This window comes from Acinonyx jubatus, chromosome B3 (assembly GCF_027475565.1).
Source record: "Acinonyx jubatus isolate Ajub_Pintada_27869175 chromosome B3, VMU_Ajub_asm_v1.0, whole genome shotgun sequence".
NCBI lineage: Eukaryota > Metazoa > Chordata > Mammalia > Carnivora > Felidae > Acinonyx > Acinonyx jubatus.
Window position 1 is genome coordinate 64605001 of NC_069386.1, and position 20022 is coordinate 64625022.

Below are 20022 nucleotides of genomic sequence, written 5' to 3' on the forward strand. Positions count from 1 at the left end.
GTACTCAAAGAATTCGAATAGTATAGAAAGCACACACAGCCCCAAATCATGGCTGACTCGCTGTGCTAGTTCTGCTTCTCATGCACCTCTTGAAATAGAAAGGCCAAGCGAGGTCAGGGTAGTTAAGTAGCACTGTAACATAACATCTACATCCATAGTCATAAGCACTAGAGCATGGTTCCACGCACCTGACAAGAGCAAGAAGCAATAAAAACAGACCTGTTAAGATCAGTCAGTAATTTTAGAACCAATAAGCCAAAAGGAAGTTTAGGAGATAATTAAGGGAATTACAGATTGTTTTATCTTAGCAGCCAGTGTTAGAAATAATCGTAATGGGCTCTTCCAACGTATTTACACTAGGGAGTGTGCGAACAGTGATGGTACAAGCAAATCAAATGTGATTGCAGGAAGAGTGGAGTTTATGACACCGAGTCATTTTTGCTTACAGTTAGCTCTCAGAAATACATAAAGGATCAGTCATCTAATTAAGACCTTGCTTTTTTTTTTTTCTTTTAAACCATGAAAACCAGATCTTCAGTGTATATACCTCACTACTAAAGCTAATCACAAGTGGTAAGACTGGTTTTCTCTGCTGGTTAGAAGAGCCAGCACACGTGCACTAGGAGAGAAAAACAGCAAAGAAAATGCATACCCTCAAGCTGAATAACCTCCTCACAATGGAGGGGCAAACATGGAGGGGTAATTTGACAGAATCATTGATGCAAGCTCGAATGGTACTATGGCATGGGAGGTAAGCACTCAGGCTCCCAAACTGAGTAGAGTTAAAATCTTACTTCCACCAGCTCTCAGATGTTTGACCTTCAGCCCAGGACTTAACCCCTTTAAGCTTTAGTCTCCTCGTCTGTAAAATGGGAACAGTAGTCACATATGTATTATATAGTTGTAAGACTTCAAGAAATGCTGGCACACACAACAGATGCCACCTATTATTAAAATAGTTAAGAATAAATCATAAAAATGAGAAATATGGTTCCATACAATGATACCAATAAAGAAGTCATTAAATAGCTTACAAACAAGAATGGCGATTTTTTTTTCAAGGGAAAGTACACATTTTTAAGGGCAAATAAAATTTTAGGGAAAAAAACTTTCTGTGCATCGCTTTTTAGTCACATTCTGTGAGTAATCTCTATTTATTGAGCATGTGTATGGGCTACAAGTTGGTGATTTTATAGATAGAGGAGACCTAATTCTTGCCCTCATGGAGCTCACAAGCCTATTATACCTAATTGATTTTACTCTCGCTTATTTAATATTCACTATATACTAACCTGTGCTAAGCCCTTTAAGAATCTTTTTTTTTTGTCCCCCGTTTTACTGAAATATAATCGGCATATGCCACCATATAAGTTTAAGGCATACAACATGATGATCCCATTCACACGTACTGTGAAATGATCTTTATAGTGGGTTCAGCTAATAGCCATCTCCTCGTATATGTGCATCATGTCTATATTAAAGATAGACTTTTGTAGTTTCTTAGATGATTCTTTGTGTGTGTGTGTGTGTGTGTGTATGTGTTGGGGTTTTTTTTCTTTTCTTTTCTTTTTTTTTCCGTAGAGTTCTTTGATGCCAGGGAGGTAAGATTAGGGAACCCTAGGAGGCAAGTGGCTTCAAATAGCTGTGAAGGTTGGGTATTAACTCTCTGGTATTTCCTTAGGAGGCATGCTTACAACATTATTGACAAAAGTTTTTTTTTTTTTAAATGAGGAAGTTCTTGCTTGAATGATTTGTTGGGGTGCAATCATACCTCTTTGATAATAATCATTGAAATATGGCAAAGTCTTAACTTTGACAGTTAAAATCCCTCAATCTAAAAGTACAATGAGAAGAATCATGGCTTTTCCATGTTCTCATGTAACTTTCTTCGATGCTCTATCTGAATTACAATGTTAATTTTGAAGTTCCTATTCCAGGTTAATTTTAAAAGGAAGAAGTACTGTATTTTAAAAACTCATGTCCTGTATAGTAATTATAACCTCTTTCTGTACCAACAAAATCCACAGGATGACTTATGTACAGAATACAGGTTAACTAGGAATAAAGAACTTATTTTCTTGGTAGAAGGCTGCCTCCAGGGCCCCAAATAAAAATGCACAAAACTTAAATTTCAAAGAACTTTTCAGACGAAGGTACTTCAGAGAGTTCCTTTGTGTGATAGATTAAATGTCCTTGTACAGCCTTTCAAACTGAAGATATTAAATATCTATACCCTGTTTGCCCCACCTTTCCATCAGTGGTCTTCCAACAATCTTTCTAGGCCCAACAGCTTTTAATAATCAGACATCCACTTTGTAGAATCTCCTTGGGGAAAGTGACAGTTTTGTTTTGCCTCTTTCAAGGTGGCCACGCTGATGAATTTTTCCAGCATATATAGGAGCTTGTTAAGTGAGGGCTGAAGTACTGTGCCTGGAGAGCTTTCTTGGGAATCCCTTTCTCTTTCTGGCCTTCTTCCCTTCCCCTTGTGGAGGTTCCTTAACCACCAGCTGACTTGGTTTTCTTGTGTGTGAAATGGAATGATGTGGAGACAAAAGAGTTTGCGTGTGCAGACATGATGTAGGTTAAAAGCACTCTGAAAAGAAAAGGAAGTACTGTTAGAAGAACTTCCCAACCCTGATTAAAATGTAGACAGGAACAGAGTGGTAGCCTAAGGAAAGCAATCCTTCTCCTCCAGAATCCTTCAGTTGAGATAGATTTGGGTGCCCAGATGCTTTTTTTTTTTTTTTTTTTTTTTTTGCTGCTTAGACATGAAGGGCAATAATAGTGTTTCTAGGTGGGCTTCAAGCCAGGGGGTCAGTTTCAGGCCCTCGGTCAGGGACTCCCCCAACCCAGTGTGAAGCCTAATTAGTAGGAGCCTGGGTAAGTGGCCAAAGAGGTGCACTTCTTTACAACAAAGAGAAGTCCCTTTCAAAGGTGTCGTCCCACAGCAAGGAGAGCAGACACGAGGAAACATCGTGGTATTGGGACATCAAGAGTAAGCTGGGAATCGAGTAAAATAATTTCGTAGTAAACATATGGAATAATTGGCCAGTGGTGCAGGAAATCTAAATGAGGTACAGAGACAGCTGGACACTTTTATCTCAAGAGAAAAAGGATTGAAGGAGGGAGTGATAAACCAGGGAGGTGGAGTTGAGATAAACCTGAAGCGAACAAGTCTGCTGGACTAAACATCCTCTCTCTGCTCAGCAATTTCCACCGCGGCCATTTGTTAAACACATAGCTGCCGTCTTCCGTGATTATTTCCAAGTAACATCTATGTTTCTGAATAAAAAGCCATGAGTCTCAAGTCAGATTTGCCAGGTGCTGGATTCATTGTCAGCATTTAATGTGCTGAAACTCTGCCGATGCTGAGGAAATGAATACAAAGAAAGCATGCTTTTGAACTCCACTCTGGTGAGCTTGAGGTGAACCACTTCTCTTTCAGATGGCCTCCTGTGCCAGAAAAAAAAATCAGTGACCATGGAAGGAGGCAGAGATGCCAAGGGGTGTGGTGCCAACCAGCCCCGCGAGGTCTTTTGCTAAACCAGAGCATTTTCTTACCGACAGTCGTTCACAGGGTGAAAGAACTAAGTTTGTGCCAGCAGTAGGGGCTTCCAGTCTCTGTCCCTCTCTGCACAGGTCCCCATCTCTGTCTCCATGGTCCTATCATCCTTCTTGGGGACCTGCAATTATTTCTGAGAGGAAAACCAAAAGGAGGTGGAGGAAAGACTAAAACATAAAAAGGAGAGCACACACATGATTAATGTTTAACCAGAGGGATGGCCTTGAAATGCAAATGGATCTCATTTTGCTCTGTCTACAGCAAACGTAAAGGGGGTGGGGGTGGGGCGGGGTGACCAGGGCATCGACACATGACATGACAATTTTGAGTGAGAGGGATTATTACCATAGTTTCCAATTTGACTTCCTGCAGCAGATTCGTGAAAGTCCCACGCTGATCTGAAAAATGGAAGATACTTACCGTACCTAGACAGCTGTGCCCCCAACCTACTGCCACATCACCAGCATTTCTAGACACCTTCTATCCTGTAGGGATGGGAGGACCATTTCCAGAAATTGAGATTCAGGCCAAATTTGGGCAGGCAGGCAGGCTCAGACTCAGCAAGAGCCTTTTAAAAGTGGTAAACAAAAGGAGTAGAGGGGGAAATAAAGGAAGGGGGTGCCAGCGAGGGGGACTCAAAGGGGAGGTTTGCTGCAATCCTTTACATTCAATTATACCAGCTCCTTTGTGCTTTTCCCTTTAGCTCTGCAAAGAAAGAATGAAATATGGTTTTCATAGCAAGCTGGCAGCATTATCTCAGGATGCATATTTCTTTGCTGGGTTAGAATGCCAATAAGGGGGGGAAAAAGTTCCTCGTTTAGAGGAAAGTACAATGCTACAGAGAAAACACAAAACAACAAAAAAGGAGTGTAAGAAGTTTCTGAAACAGTTCCAAAAATTGCCCCTTCAAGAAAATATTTAAATGAGAACTTTGGTGAGGATACCATTTCTCATGGTGAAAGTTACCATTTTTTTTCAAAAGTTCCTAATTATGGGAAGAAATTTGGCCAAAAATGTAGACTATTTTTGATATTTGAAGATTTTTAGAATTAGCCCCTCTCTTTCATTGACGAGGACAATGAACTCCACAGACAAGTCCTGTGTTCGGCGCAAGGCTCTACCTTCTTCTGCACTTCATTATAGCAGTATTTGGAAGAGAGACAAGGTTTGCTCAAATAAGTCCTTTATCCATCTCAATTGGCATGATCTACATGGTTTCTCAAAGTAACACAGAAAGAAAAGTCTATATTTCAGTGGGTTGCATGATTTTAAAGTAGGATGATATTGGCTTGCTATTTACTTACTTTAAAATAGAAAAAAATGAAGACAAGTTATTGAAAATATTACAGAATTGTCGTATAGCAGCAGATTCAGCAAGTATTCCTAACCCCAGTCACAGATCGACAATGCTGTATTTTTTTAAAAATTCAATGAAAAGGAATTTTCAAATTGCCTTCCAACTTATTTCCAGAATGCAGAAAAGAAAAAGGTGCTTGTAAAAGTAAACAGAGTCCTTATTAGAAGCTATTACAAGGAAGGTGAAAAGACAGAATATACAAATATTGTGTCGTTTACTTTCTCTAAATTCTTTACTCTTAAAAATAAGAGTCTTGGTGGCTCCAGCATGGTTCTGAATTCTCGGTCTTTTTTTACCACGTCTTTACTTTTTCTGGTAAGTCTTTCTTCCTCATTTCTTCTATTACCCCCGGTAGAGAGTGTTTTTAAAATTTATTCCAAAAATTCCCTCTCAGAGAAGTAAGTACTTTTTGAATAGCCTTTAGACGAGATCCTCATTCACTTCACTCATTCATTCATGCATTCATTCATTGGAGAGCAGTCTTCCAAAAATTACTTAATTGAGAATCTGCTCTGTTAATGAGTAAATGTAGGTCCTATTAACCTCTTGATCTTAAGGATTTGTTTTGTTGTTGCTGCTGTTGTTTTCATTGTGTTGGGTTTTTCAAGTATTAGAGAGTGAGCGTCAGCTAGGTGGCACCCCCCCGCCCCGTGCTTACCCCAGAAACTCTGTCCAATTCATGCCACTCACAGCTAGTTCCTCTGTTCTCTAGAAACAAGGAAAATCATTGTTTTATCTGCAAAATTATTAGAAAACCAGATACAAAAATAGAGATGAGACTTCTTGGTTTTTGAAGAATTTTCTTATTTTTTTCCTGCTTCATTGTTTTATTGTAATCCTAATAGAAAATCTTGTTTCTGGTTTTGTCTGTTTATGTTTTGTGCATGAATCAGAATCATTATTGCTGACTGAACATTCATTATAGATTTGCAGCTAACTCCCCGCCCTTGTCCAGAATCGTTAATTCTCTACTGGGGTTGAAGCACATGCAAGGTTCTTTCTTTTTCCCTTGCAAGGTAAACATTGAGGGAGATGAGATTTCCCATCTGTCTCTAGATACAGCTTATCTTTTAGATAAGTCCCTGGAAGCTGTGGTCTCAGGCTGTTTAATGTTGACCTCTTGAGGTCCAAACTTCCTTAGTGCCTTTAGATAAGCAAAAACTTTAGCAGTAATTACCAAAGGAGTGGTGGGATAGTGGATTAATCCCCAAAGACCTGGATTCAACTCTACCTCAAAGCCCACAGGTGAAAAATCTCCTTAATGCTCATGGCTTAATGGCTTCAGCTCAGTTCTTAAGGAAAGATCTGGCCGTTCTTGACTAAGGGTGTATCATGAGAATGACTGCCAGAGAATTCCTTTTTCACTATTGACTGATAGATCTTCTTCATAGAGATGGTCACAGATACCTGCATACTTTCACCTGTCTGATACTGACATTTAGGTAATTTCATGGTTAAACTGTCATCTGTTTCAAACCTAGGTTTTGGATATCATTTCATTTGAAAATAATGAAACAGATGAGCAGCTTTGTTTGTCTCCACACATTGTTTTCTAAAATTCAGAATGCACCCTCTTCCAAAGAGGGGACTCCGAATCCTGTAGTCTGGTAGATGAGAATACTCGATGTAATGTATGAAATGAAATGCGTAAGGATTTCATTGGGCCAAGTGGCCCTTTATTTTGTCCAATTGTGGACCTGAATCTTTTTTTTTTTTTTTTTTTTTTTTTTTTTTTTTTTTGCCAGTGCAGTTCAAAGGATGCATGGGTATTTTTCAATGCCCATGAGCAAATCTCCTCTTTATATGGGTGTAGAAAGTAGCACAATGGAATTTGGTCACAGCTGGTTTATTTCCTGTGTTACCTGAAGCCAAGTTTGATAGGGTGAATTCCAAATACCTTCTTAGCTGGGAGTTACTGAATCTTGATAGTCTTGGATCTGTGTGACTCAGTGTGGCTCTTTGCTTTACTAAATATGCACGTTTCCTGTTATCCTCCGATGTTCCCATGGATTCAGTGCTTCTGTCTGTGTTTAGTGGAATGGGCTGGTGAAGAAGAACAGTGTTGAAGAAAAAGTAGAAACTCCCAGTGGAATAGAATAGCAAAAGTCCAAAAGATTACCTTTCCTTGTAATTTTTTCATAATGAAATTACTAAAGCGATGTCAGTAAACAGGAAACAAGTGAAGTGTAAAATAATTAGCACCAAAGGGAACATAATAGGTTACTTATTAAAATCCATAGAAGGATTATATGACCTCATCGGGTCCAGGGACCAGAGATCACATGACTCTGTGTGCCTTTTCTGAGGTGAGCGCCCCAATGCACTGTGTCAGCTTACTGGCTTCTGACATTAAATAAGCTTCAGGTATGATTTATTGAGTAGCCTTTTGACAGGAGCAAGAACTGAAATCTTCTAGTCCTTGCTGAGCCTTAGCTCTGTTTTCATTACTTTCTCCACGTATTACATTTAGTCAACCGAGTTACGTGTAGTTCTGGGAGAATCTCTCCTGCTCCCAGAAGTCATTGTTCCACTCATAATAAAATTATGCTATCAATTTGCCACAAGAGAAACACTGAAGTTCACTAAATTATTGCCATGTGTTTTGCACTAAAGACAAAGTGATACCAATTAAAAAAACAACCACCCCTGGATTCTGTTTTTTAATGGTGTGCGGGGAGGAGTGAGGCTGGCTCACAAGGGAGGTCATGTCTCTCTTCTACACATTACAAATTTCATTTTCCTTAATTAGAAAATGACGCTTATGGAGAATGAGCAGGGGGTTTAAGTGGGGAAAGAAGAAAGAATGAAACCTGAGCTGAGGCCTAAATAATTTGTCAGAAAATGACAACTTGCCTCCCACAAGGCTATTTCATTTGAAAGATTTGCTAGGTTACATTAGGCTCAGATAGATTTTTTTTCTGGAAATGGGGCCATAACCCTCAGACTGAAAAAAGTCCCTATTCCAAAGCCCTCCAGTTATCTGTACTTTGGTTCTGTCGTAGTAACTAGTACTCTGTAGCTCTCATTTAGGATAACATTTTCAGGATGTTGTGTCCCTAGGGAGTTGAGCATTAGTTATGATGTAAGAGTGTCATGTTTTTAGAGTATCAGCAGGAACTAATATCCTGCGGTCTCAATTCATCTTCTACTAGATTAATTAAAGAATTGCCAATAATTTGGTCTCAGAAGGAAAGCTTGCCTATCCCACACCCTAAATAAATAATGGCTGCCAATTTACCATCAAGTTGGTGATGAAACAGATTCAGAATTTTAGATACAATGAGTAAGTCAAATTCCATTACCACAGAAAATCTTTATACAATAAAAATATTTCCATCCCCAGGCAGTTCTCATTTTAAACAACACTTCTAATGAATGACACAACTTTATTAAGCAATTGTGGGCAGTCTCTTGTAGTGTATTATAATGAATTCTATTTGCTCTGAGGACAACAGGTAAAATTTCTGGAGAAAATCAGCAGTTTATGGAGATATGATTTTTCCCAATAACACCAGTAATTGTTAATAACTATAATAATAACGACTTCATTGCTAGACTTTCTGAGAAACTCTTCCATAGCCTAATAGCAACACTCATAAATAGACAAAAATGGATTTGAAGAGAAGCATCACAACCAAACAAAATTAGGTTGTATTTTATGAATGAGAGTTCTGATCTTTGGCTCTGTTTCCAAAATCAGTGGAGGGTTTGAAACAATATCTGGATTGGCTTAGGTTTTTTCTTTTTTTCTTTTCTCTCTCTCTTTTTTTTTTTTTTTTTGCCTTTTAAGCAACTAAGGCGTTATTCCCTTCGCTTAGCTCTTAGTAGGTGCTCCTGTTTTCTTGCTGAATTGAATTCAAATGAGCTAGAGAGAAGACTGTGGAAGAAAAATGGGCCTGGAAACTGAGTACAGAGGTGACGGGCCACCACTAGCATGGCATTTCTTGGGATTAGATTTGAAGTTTGTTTTGAATCAGAGGAAGGAAGTGTTTTACTAGTGGGATAGAAATAGTACAAGAGACCATGAAAGTGGGGAAATTGAGTAAAGAAGGTTGGGAGGAAGCCAGCTCTCCCTGACCAGAGAAAAAGAAATTTGCGAGTGCATGAGGCACCGTGAGAGACAGACACCCCAGTGCATGGGGTTATGGGGCTGCCGGCATGGAGGAAGGGTCAACACTCCTCACACAAAGGATGACACGGTGTGGGAAGTTAAAAGGAATGAACTGGGACACCGGCAGCTTGGGTCTGCTTCCAGCTCAATTTGTATGATCTTGGGCAATTTAACCTTTCTCAGTATCTATTCCTTCATCCATAAGTGAATGGGGACTGGGTGATTTTTAAGATCCTTTCTATCTTTAAAATTCCATTATTTTATGATTCTATGCCTGTGAACTGAAAAAAAAAAATCGAGTCAAACCAAGTGAGATGAAAACGATTTTAACCGTTGTATTTGGAATTGATTAGAAGAGAGGGAGAGAGAGACCAGTCACAGTAGACTATAGGTGACTTAAACAAAACCTGAATCAGAGATTTAGCTATTGAAATGAAGAAAAAGGAACCGATTTTCTCTCTATTGTTAAAAAGTGTGGCAGGGTTTGGTGACTAATTCAGCATGGGGTGCGAACAGCAAAAGGAGCTCCAGTAACTCTGGGCTCTGTGCCTTGGGGAGCAAGGGTTTGGGGATTCTTTCCACAATGACAGCAGATTTGAGTGGGGCCTGACGGTGTCTCCGGGAAGATGATCCTGTTTTCACAATAGATAGCCCAACATAGAGATGAGCCGTGAGGGGGAAGAGGTCAGAATAACAGGAAACACTGTGGGACCGCACAAGGGGAAGGAAAGGTAGGTCTGAGGGTACAGATGTTGTTCAAGGCCCTGGGAGCAGATGAGCTTGTCCAGAAAGAGAGGAGGCCTTGGTGATAGTGCGGGGAGGGGCTTAGGGATGTAGGCACAAGTCCACACTGACTGCTGTTATTTACAGAGGACCCCAAAAACAGTGACTCCATATGTGCTCATGTGGGAGTTTCCTGAGACAGAAAGCTATAGAGAACAAGATTTCAGTCCATAGTTTATAATTTTCAATTGCAAAGACCAACTAGAGTTTAAAAAAAGAAAAGTTTTGCATCTATATAAGCACAGAGTTCTTCATAAAAATAGAATAGTAAACAAGGTAATGAAGTACTTCTTCTTCATTAGAAGTACTATTACTTCAATAGTGAACAAGGTAATGAAGTTCTTCTTCCAAGTTTAGATAGAATGATAAAGGGGTTAACTTTTAATACCATAGAAGTTTTGACTTCAGCAGGCATCCCATGGTTTTGCATCGTTGTGAAGATTAAAAATCTCCTGAGAGTGTGGAGTCACATCGTGAATTTTTGCTCTTTGTGAAATTCCTTGGCATCCTGCTCCCTGACAGGTTGGCAACAAAACAAAAACAATCTCCCTAATAGCGTGTTGTTGATCTGGCAGTGAGGAGCAAGGACCTTTTGCTGTGGGTGAGCACTGCTCTAAAGTAATTTACTTCAACAGGGACCATTTATACACTTTGGCTTGTCACTTTCATAGCGATTTATAAATTTTTAAAAGGCAGCACTAGAGAAAAATGAAACACCGTCTTATGAAAAGTATCTTATTTAGCTTTTATGTAGAGGCTATGCACAATGCCTTGTTTTGATCATTTTGATAAGCTGTTTCTTAAAGGAGCATTGTAGTTAGACACCCCTGTTTAGAGCCCTGTTAGACACCGAGTCAAAGCCACATGTAGAGTTTCACCAAACTTTCAAACTACATTGAATTTGGAGTTATTGAGGTGGTCTGATCAGCTGATTTCCCCACCTAAACAGACACCTTCGTTTGGCTAGTTCGTCTAACCTGTCTCTAGATACTGAGATTTGGGGGCTGATTATCTACTTTGTCAATACCTTACCCCATAGCAAGAGAGGAATAAAGTTGAAATCTATGGGTAGCTATACCTATGCTATTTACACATTTACATCAGTGGGACATTTGTGTTGTAGCCCCACCATCACATCTGACCTCAGAGCACAATTTTACTCACAGGTCTTCTCCCTCCGGCCCCTGCCATGTCCTCTCCAGAAATTATTCTCTGCTTTCAACCCTCTCTCATCGCCAGAGTCAGCTTTATCACTCTAAAGAATCTTCTGTATTTCCCAAGGGTCTCTTTCCTGGGTTTACCATTTGTATTGACATGTTGCTACACCAGAGTTCATTTCTATCATGATTTCTTTCCAAAATAAGTATGTTCCTTGCCAAGTCTTCTCACTGGGGACCATGAATACAGATGAACCCTAAAATTCCAAAAAAATCTACTTTCAATGAGTTTGGAAATTTTCTGAAACCGTTATCTTTTCCCCTTGAATGCAGTGAATGAATCTTCCTTGTTATCATCCAGACCTGACTGTATTTGGAGTAATACATGAAAATTTTACAATTTCTTTAGACAACTGGGCATTTGTAATAAAAAGGGATAATATGACAGGTTGAGTTGTTTTATGAGAATACGTAATTTTGAGACTCTTAAATTTTTATTTAAAGGGGAGTATTAAATACACTATCACACACAGTCAATGAAATCATAATTACACTAGTGCTAAATTTTATAATAAATCTCTCACATGGCTCCCAGAAACACATACCTATCAGGATTCAATTGCACTCACTCTTCGATAAGCCTGTGCTCAGGAAAGGAGGCGTTGTTTACCATTAACTTTATAGAAACTATAAAAGTAACTGAAGAAAAGTTTGCTCTTTTTTTTAAAAAAAGGACCTCCTCCTTCTTGAGGGCAGAAATTATGGTCTGTTTGCTTTCCAAGATCTGGGTGCCTGCCATAGTACCTAGCCACCAAATTTGCTCACCTGACAGTTACTGAAAAATGCATGCATGATGAATGATATTTAGTGTCAGTATCAAAAGATGCTGCTGAAGAATTTTATATGAGTAGTAAAAAGTGTTTAGTGGTACTAATACTTTATTTAGAGGTAATGGAGAATTAAAAATGTAAAATAAGGGGCTCCTGGGTGGTTCAGTTAGTTAGGCGACCTACTTTGGCTCAGGTCATGATCTCAGGGTTAGTGAGTCCAAGCCCCATGTTGGGTTCCATGTTGACAGCGTGGAGCCTTCTTGGGATCCTCTGCCCCTTACCTCTCTCCGCCCCTCCCCCGTGTGTATGTGTGTGTGTGTGTGTGTGTGTGTGCACGTGCGCGCGTGCACTGCACGCGCTCTCTCAAAATAAACTTTAAAAAAAGGAAATTTTTAAAAAATATAAAATAATATTCCTGTTGATTCTAGACAGTTGCTAATAAAGGGATAAATTGAGCTAAATATTGGATAATTTAAATGAAATAAACTTCTACATTAAAATGGCCTTGTAAATAATCTAACCTAAAGCTCTCATTTTCCAAAAATTTGAGGTCCAAAGAGGGCAAGTGAGTTTCCCAGAGCCACCCAAGTTAGAGGTAAAGCATAAAGTTGATCAAATCAAATCTTCAATCCAGAACCATTTCAAACGTACCACAACCTACCTAGAAAATCCTTCCATTTCAATGATTTAGCTATCTCAAAAAGAAAAGAAAAATAGCCCTAAAAGGAATTACTATGTTTATGAATGTTCTGAAAACAAATTAGTTAGACTGTAATAATTCAGATTGTTACATCATGTTTTAAATAAAATTTCTTAAATGAAATATTTTAAATCCACCCAAATGGGTATATGTAATTTCAAAAAGAAAATGAAATGAAAGAAACATTTAAGGAATCTCAAAAAGCCTTCAAAAAATCCACTTTGAATTGGCTTTGAGCTGAATTTGTTTTTGGTAGATTTTAAATTGAAAACTACTGTATGCAGAGGTGCTGGGGGAAAGTTGAGTGAGACCATCAGAACACACTTAACTGAATTATTAAAAAAAAAAAAAAAGAGTTTCTGGATCTGAAAAAGATGATACTGAAACAAAGCTACCATTAAAGACTTAACAACCAGCTAAGAGTGGGAGCCACTACCATATTGGATCTGTGACCTTGGACTCTAACCAATTATGAAGACCCAGGGCAGCCAGTGAACAAAGCAATTACAATGGGAGTCAAACCATTAAGGAGCCAAGAGTTCAGTAGCTTTATGTCCCTGCCAAGGTATCCCTAGAACCCTGTGTAATAGGAATTGAATAATATTAACATTCCCACATGGTAGTTTAAAGCAACTTACAGTATATTCTAATCCAGGCAGATTTTTCATTTTGATGACTGTGGGAGTGGTTATTTTATTTTTATATGTACTTTTACAAACATTTAAATTGAAATAACCAGTAGCATAAAATTGCCAGTGATTTAGCTGGCTATGAACTTGTAACCAAATATACTTGGAAGATTTTTTTTTTTCTCCCTGCAGCTCTCAGGTAAATTTCACTGCATGACAGCATTTCATGCTAGGCAAAGCCCATACAGGAGATGAGAAAGCATGAAGCATAACAAACATCACAAAGCCAGTACAATTTCTTGTTTATAAAGAAAAACAAGGAATGTAAGCTAAGTGGAAAGGTGCCGGTTGAAAGATATTTTAAATGCCTTCGAGTTAAAACCATCAGGGATCAGAAAGCAGAAGGCAAATTCTAGAGGCTAGTACACCCAGGGAAGAGGCTGATGAATTGCCTTGTGCACATTTTAATTAAACTATCATCTTGAGATTTTTTTGTGTATTGATTTGCACAGTACTTAAAAAAGCTTCTTCCCCCCCTACCTCCCTCCTTTGAATGTTAAAGCTTTGTGCCTTCAGCTTGACTCTATGAAAAGAAATTACTCATCTTTGGGATTATTATGGAAGAAAAAAAAAACAAAACAAATGGGTGGACATGTTCTCTTCTCCTTTTCAATATGTTTAAATTTCAACTGTTCATATAATTATGCTGGCATGTATTTCTTCCTGGCTCTAGTCATGCAGAAAAATTTTAAACATGAGAAATTGGACAACTCTAATGTGGTGTAAAATCTACTTACGCATTGTATTTCTTTCAATATTCTTTACCAATAGTATTCATTGTTAAAATTAAAAGAAAATGTTAGCTTTTATGCCCTAATGCATTTACGTGATACCCATAGCTGCCAAATATTTTATTAACATTGAAAAGAGGAAGTTTGAAAAATAAAGAAATGTTAGAGATAGGGTTGACTTTAGGCAGGGGTGACAGTGACAATCATTTGATAATAATCACTGTTTATATGGCAGCAATTATAAGAGTATTTACCAACAATAATTGGTTGCCTAACATCCAGGTGAGTCCATTGTTCTTTGTTCTTCTTACAGAGGAGTAAACTGAGGCACACACTGAAGTGAGTTTCCCAGGGTTTTTTGGAAAGTCATGTGAATAGAGTCAGACAAATGCATTAGATACTCAATTCCCACATCAAAATGTGAAGCTTCATATTCATAGGTAGTAGATTTCCCTGTTGATCTCTTCTGAGTAAATTGAAGATTGGTGTCTGTGCATTTCTTCACTCCTCTCCACCTCCAGCCACTCCCACCTGCTCCTCACAGATGCCAAACAAATGGGAAAAGGAATCCTTGGCACTAGAAGTCTGAGGTTCGTTACAAGAATGATATCTGTCTGAGGTATCAACTGCTAAAACTGGTCTGTAAACCAGGCATTCAAGAAGAGCAAGATGGGGGGCGCCTGGGTGGCTCAGTCGGTTAAGCTGAGGCATCCAGCTGTGGCTCAGGTCATGATCTCGTGGTTTGTGGGTTCGAGCCCCGCATCAGGCTCTCTGCTGTCCACACTGTGCCCTCATCAGATCCTCAGTCTCCCTCTTTCTCTGCCTCTTCCCTGTGCTCTCAAAAATAGATAAACATTTAAAAAAAATAGCAAGATGGCCTAATACAGGAATAAAGATGAATTTCATAATGTCCTTCTTTCTCAGTGACATATATAGATATCTTTCATCTCTATCTACCTATCTATCTATCTATCATCTATCTATGCCTGTTCTTGTCAGTAGTGGCCTTAGGAAGTTCATCTAATTTTTAAAGTTTTTTTTTTTCTAGATCACAAGACCCTAGGAAAGATAAAATTTCTCTAATGCTGAAATAGTGTTCCAGTCTGTTCAAGAGTGAGCTCACACTAACCACTCAATTTTTACAAGTAGCCCAGTTGGAAATGGTATGCAGTAGGACCACAACTCTACGACTCACTCCAAAACAGAACAGGCGGTCTTGACTCTCAGGTCAGCATCCTTAAGTCTCCTGTTGGAAAAGCCCATTGTTAGTGGTGATGGAGAGAGGGACCCAACGACAAACAGCTTGCTGTTTCATGCCAAACTAATGCTGTGCATGTGAGAGATGCCAGAGTTATAATTTCTTTAGGAAATTTGTTCCTTGATCAAAATTTAATGTTTGACAGAGAAAGTTTTTTCCAAATTTCAAATCATATCTCCCTCATAATAGATTGGATTCCTTTTTCCTCTACTTTTGGCCTAAGCCACCTTGCACCTCATTCAGCAATGGACTGTAATATACTAGTTCTAAGCCTCTGCTGGGTCATGGACTTCTCTGAGAATGTAATGAAACCCATGAACACCCAGAAGAATAGGTACAAGTACACACACACACACACACACGCCTATAATCTTAGGGCTATCCAACAATTAAAACCAAAAACAAATGAACAAAAGGAAACAGAAACAACGAAGAAACTCTGTACTCTAATGAATTTGCCAGAAATCTAAGGTAAAAAACATAATCACTCTTCCTTTCATTGGGAGTTGGATTTTAAATTAAATGATTTTTTTAAATGGTAAAAGATGGCTCACACCTTATTAGATGTTAAATTTATAAAAAGTATGAACCACACCTTTTGGTCTGTTCTGTTGCGTACTGTCAGGGCCAGCACATAGGACTCAGCATTCTGTGCAATGCACAACGCCGGGGACATCTTGCACACCATGCAGTCATGCTGTGATTGACATTCTCAGAGTCAGGCAGTGCTCCTTCCTCATCAACGCCTAACACATTTTGGATATTGAATGGGTTAATAAACTGAAACAGCACCACCCAGCAGCATATCAGTTTTAGTAAAATGCTCTTTCAGTTATTAGCCATTAAGTCTGCTTTGGCTGTCATTATTCTGTTTCTTCTTAATGTTTGGCGACTTTCTCTTTAATGTTTATCTTGGTATGTTAAAATATATATATACACACACATATATTATATACACATATATATGTACACATATATATAGTGTACACAATATCTATATATATGTACACAGTATATAGTACACTGTATATATAGTACACATACATATATATATACACACACATATTATATACAGACATATATATATGTATATATATACATGTATATATATAAATGTAAATGTATATAAATGTATATATAAATATACATAATATACATAATATATTACAAATATATACAAATATACATAATATATACATAATATGCATAATATACATAATTATATATATAAATGTATATAAATGTATATATACATATATGTGTGTATATATGTGTGTGTATATATATATGTATGTGTACTATAAATACACATATATATGTATATATACATACACACACATATATACACATATATATGTGTATATATGTGTGTGTATATATACATATATATGTGTATATAATGTGTGTGTGTATATATATATGTATGTGTACTATATATATTAAAAGATATATATGTATATGTACTACATATATATATATATAGAGAGAGAGAGTACATGTCTAAATAGCCATTAGACCTTAAAGAATTTCAGTATTACACATAAACTTTTTTCCATTGGTGAGCTTTATGCTAATAAGTATCTTGTACACTGCCTTTCAATGATTTGTGACCACCTTAGAGCCCTGCTTTGTGAAATGTCTGATTATCTGCATATCTATTAATGTGTTTATCTGTCCACCTATCTGTAGAAATTTTAAACGGCGTAATAACTTTGAGAACAGTGACACTAATGTAGTATTAGATTAAAAGAATGTTACTTTATATGGGTGTAAATGTAATTTAGAGGCACTTAAAGGAAGCTCTGTACTTAGCATGATTCTTGGCCAGTGAAGACAGGTTGGTCCCACTCATTTTGGGATTGCTAATTTGCCGTTAATTAGGAAGATTGATTCTGTTCTGTGATGCATAGTCCCAACCCCAAATGCATTTTTCTGGTTTCTGGAGCACTTTTCTAGTTGTCATTGTCATTGCAAATGTGTAGCTGAATGTCACAGGGCCTCATGAAATGGAAGTGCTTCCTGGCTTCTAGAAAGCAAGTACTGACATTCTCCTGATTTTGTTTGGTTTTGTAAGTCCCATGCTGGTATTATTTCAAATAAGCTTCTGCTTTATTTTGTTTGATAGTTTTAAAATTACAACATGAAAGCCGTGCTGATTTGAATTCTAGTGAAAGAAATGCGTTCATAGCAAAAATTCTTTATTTTCTTGAAGTGCAGATCCCATGCACCCATTGAGGTTGTGCTATTCTGTACAAAACAGCATTTACTTTTCAGTTTGCTAACTGTTTGTTTATCTTCCCCTATGATACATTGAGCTTGCAGCTGTAAGCCTTTTTTCCTACTCTCTTCTCTTGGCTGATGACAAATCTTAATCACTTGACTGTCCTTCATGACAATTACTTTAACTAAGATGAGTTATATTCCCTTTATTGGAATCGAGTCAGGGAATCTATCAAAACTAGTGAAAGGAAAATTCCTAGAAATGTTTTAAAACAGAGTCATTAAGAACGGGCTGAACCAATACGGAAAAAAATGTGGGTACTTGAAAGAGTGAGGAAACCACTTATTCACTGCACTTTTGATGTCCACCATTGCCAGTAGAGTAACAGGCAACTTTGGAGCACCTGGGTGGCTCAGTGGGTTAAGCATCCGACTTCAGTTTAGGTCATGATCTCACAGTTCATGGGTTCGTGCCCTGCATCGGGCTCTGCTGACAGCTCAGAGCCTGGAGCCTTCTTCCAATTCTGTGTCTCCCTCTCTGCCCCTCCCCAGCTCATGCTTTATCTCTCAAAAATAAATAGGGATGCCTGGCTGGCTCAGTCGGTTAAGCGGCCGCCTTCGGCTCAGATCATGATCTCGCGGTCCGTGAGTTAGAGCCCCACGTCGGGCTCTGTGCTGACAGCTCAGAGCCTGGAGCCTGTTTCAGATTCTGTGTCTCCCTCTCTCTGACCCTCCCCCGTTCATGCTCTGTCTCTCTCTGTCTCAAAAATAAATAAACGTTAAAAAAAAATTAAAATAAATAAATAAATAAACATTAAAAAAATTTTTAAAAAAAGAATAACAGTCAACTTTGAACTACATAATTTATTTCATAGTGGTGGAAACTGGATGATAAAAACAACATCAAACCCATAAGGAGGGATCTAATTTCATTTCTATACTTCACATGCTATGTAATGCTGCTCATACATATATGGATAGAAAGATATGCATATATATGATGAACATACATGTGTATATTTACAGTCAAAGTCAGTGACCAATCCATGATTACTGTTTCACCTTTCCTTTTTCTTAACCTCCATAATTTGGAAAAAATCTTTCATAATTTCCTTTTCTTGTGACTCCAGTAACAAGTTGAAAATTATTTTGATGGCTACTTTTAAATGCGCTAAATATAACATCCAAGACAACACAGGACAAAATAAATTAAAAACCTTGTCACTAAGGGCATGAGAAGGGAAATGAGTGGTAATCCATAAAACACGGGTCTTTATAAATGTGTGTCTGTATCTTGTCAGCCTAACTTGCAGCCTTAAGTACTTAAGAGAGAAACCTTTGGTTGTGAGTTTTGTCATGACTTGGGCATCCTTGCCAGCCTCTGTGATATCTCCTGGAGGCACTGGGAATTCTTGGGAAGTTCTTTATTGTTGGATATCACTAAATGCTTTGTATAAAAACTGTGCAATCAACTCTACTTATCTATGTGGTATACTGTCTGTACATAAATTGTAATCTTCAGCTGGCTTCTTCCTGCCAGCCAGGAGTCTGCTGAGCTGTGACCTCTATCCTCAATATGTGTATGTTTAGTAAATCCAAATTTATCCTAATACTAGCTGGCATAAAATATAATTGGAGAATTAGAATTGCTGCTTCCTTTAAAACTACACATTCGGTCATTGACAGTTGTTTGTTGAGCACCTACTATTGCCTAGGTACCTGTCATGGTGCCAGGCAAGGTATATTCAAGAGTGAGACAAAACAGACCCTCTGCCCCCACGGAGCTTACAGTTCAGAATCAGATGTAAATGACAAAAGTATAAAATGATTACATAGATCGTTTAGAACTTGGAGTATATTTTCCCTAAAGTTCATTGTTATAACCATGCACAGAGTGCAAACCACACCCACGAAAGCCTACACATGACTCCTTCTGCATTTCATCTCAGATTGTTGGAAACATATCTCCCTCACCCTGTGTGGTTGGGGAAGAAATAAGATGAAAATTTGAAGAAAGTTGCCTGCACTAGGAGGCTCCTACTCCTTCTACAGGTCAGAGCAGACTGCCAGAACCAGCATTTTTTGGCCTTTGGAAGAGGGCTCCACCTCTATCCTTTTCTGGTTCTTCCATTTCCTCTTCTATCCCACTGATTCACGACAGTAAATTTCAGCTGTTGAATAGGATATGTATAGGTAAAATGTCTAAAGGGTGGAAGGGTTTCTGTAATTCATTCTCTAATGAATGTTTGATGGGGCCATTTGTCAGATATTTACAGTGCTAGGTGCTAAAGAGATATTAGTAAGCCAGAGACATCCTCCCTGCCTTCATAGAATTTCCAGTCCATGGAGAAAGACAGGCCAGACATACTTATATAATTAGTATTTGTTTTTATTATTAATAATGCTTATAGTGGAATTATCTATGATGAATTGATCATGAGCTGTAAATTATTTTCTTTTTGATTTCCCTTTATAAGCAGTGCCACTGCATGAATGGTGTGGTCCTTGACCATGTAGAAAGGAGAAGTTGGCGCACAACAGAAGATAAAAGATGTTGGTTTTGATTAGTTCTCACTAAGCCAAGCACAACAGTACTGTGTTTAAATCATCTCTTTCTTTAAAAA

The 20022-nt window shown here is 38.1% G+C and overlaps 1 protein-coding gene across 7 annotated transcripts in view; it reads left to right on the plus strand.

Annotated features, from left to right (window-relative positions):
* Nucleotides 1–20022, plus strand: part of MEIS2 (Meis homeobox 2) — a 207524-nt gene that overhangs the window by 150095 nt on the left and 37407 nt on the right. The window lies entirely within an intron of this gene.